Consider the following 2,214-nt stretch of genomic DNA (forward strand, 5'->3'; position numbering starts at 1 on the left):
TTCTTTTAAAGTTAATCCTGAGAGGTTTATGTAAGGTATAGGCGTCTTGTTCCCGTAACCATTCTGAAACAACCACATCATTAACCTTCACTCCGGCCTCAGCGAGTCCTCTTTGAAAACCCTTCTTACCTGCCAAACCCCCAATCTTGGCTGGGTTGTAGTATAGTTCCTGCATTTGGGGAGCTTGCCGAGTCATTCTGTCAAATAACCACACAGACCCACACTATGCGCAAAGTTTTTATACAAGGTTTTTTATTCAACTTCAGGAGAGCAGATACCCCTTTTTAGACATTTGAGAAAAGTATAACATACACAACAATTTTTTCTACGGTCCAGACAAAAAGAAATCAGATGATTGGTTACTTGATCTATATCAACAAATATACCTGTTTCTTTATCTTGTAGGCACACACCTCAGTTACATATGTAAATAAAACAACAATATGACCTATTTTAAAAGTAAATAGAGGTGTATTAAACATGCTCAGTAAAAGGTCATACAGATGTTGATGAAATGGCCTAATATCATTCTTGGCCCCCTTGAGCGCTTCATCCCAGTGTTCGTACCCCCCGGTCTTTGTTACAGCAGCCATTAACTTTTCCAGGTTTGAAAGTTGATCCTCATCGATGGTTAAATCTGTAGAGAAAAGGCTCGCGTTGGCTACTTTTCTGTCAAGCACATGGTGTAATAGCGCTCTCAGGTTAGCTGCAGAGTGTTGATGACAGAACCAGTTGCAGAAGCAGTCCAGAACATTCCCCATGTTCAAAGTCCCTTAGTTCAGGTCAGAGTCTGAATCAGTGGCGTAGATGTCGAATTCTTCGTCGCTGCCCCCAGCTTTAACTTCTTTACGGAAGAAATAAGCTTTTAGCTTGCCAGCGGTTTTTCTACTCGGCTCATCCAGGTCATTGAGCAGCTGCCCAAGTTTCTCTATTATAAACGGCTCCTTTTTCAGCTCCAGCAAAATCTCATCTATGATTTTCTGGACTTGTCCCACAGTGACATGTATGTGGGAGTAAGAGAGCGCCTTGATTAGTGCCGGTTTCAGCCACGGTTTGTTCAGTCTTCTGTAAAACACGTTGAAATAGAACAGGAAATAGTAACGGTCTGGTTCAAACAAACAACTGTGTCTCAACTGACTGGGGTGATTCACTTCACACCCCCGACAGACTTCTTTCAGAGCTCGGTCGATGAGAGCACTCAGAATATACACCAGGGTGCTTTTAACCACTCTGCTTACTTGGTCACATACCCCGGGCAAAAATCCTGCGTCTTCATCACGCCCCCGGGACAGTCCGATGCTCATTGGGTCGCCTGGTGGTTTGTGGGGTGTTTCTCCATCCATTGGACTGACCCCCTCCTGAGACGCACAGACGGTAGACAGTTCGGCAAAATCGAGGCCCTCCATGAGCTCCAGAGGCTGGGGATCCCCGAGACTCATTTGGACATCCATCGCACCGCATGTTGTTTCGTCCTGAGGGACCGGGGTCTGAGGTCTTGGAGAGTAACCACAGTCAAAGGGTTCCAGAGTGTATACAAAATCTGGGGAATAGAACCAGGGGTGATCCCGGGTTTGAAGAGGCCTGTAGAGCCTGTCGACGTCCGCAGCTTTCGGGTAAGACATTCTCTTTAATTTTAAACCATGAATGAATTGTTGCACCTTTTATCCTATCTCTTCACTACGTCACGACACACCGCCCTCTTAGAAGAGAGTAGCCCCTGAGCCGTCAGACCCCCCTCCATAACCCCACACGTCGTCTGTCGTAGTTCTGCAAGCTTTCCCATTCACACCTTTCAAAACCCTGAGTCGGAGACTCCATTTCGCATTCTCTTGGACCCTCTTGCAAGCCTTCTAGAGTCTTATCCACAAGCCCCAGATCTCTCCAGGCCATCACCTTCAACCAGTCCTCATAAGAGTATTCAATTACCGTCTCAAAAGGTTCCAACGTACCCTCCTTCTCTCCCAAAGCAAGAAGCTCCACTCCAACATAGCTGGGATCCCTTTTAAAGCGGTAACCCCGTCGAGCCCCCCAGAACAACACCCAGGAGCGTTCAATCTTCAAATTGGTGAGTACAGGAACCCTTGCCCGGGATTGTTTCTTGCGGGGTTTCATGTTGATGTCGCTGGACATGATGAAGAAGCGGGATGTTTCAGAAGCTGAGAATTAAAGAGGTATTGCCTAATAGAAGCGCGAGTTCTTAAATAGAGAGGAGAG

Source organism: Amia ocellicauda, unplaced genomic scaffold, assembly GCF_036373705.1.
Source record: "Amia ocellicauda isolate fAmiCal2 unplaced genomic scaffold, fAmiCal2.hap1 HAP1_SCAFFOLD_101, whole genome shotgun sequence".
Taxonomy (NCBI): Eukaryota; Metazoa; Chordata; class Actinopteri; order Amiiformes; family Amiidae; genus Amia; species Amia ocellicauda.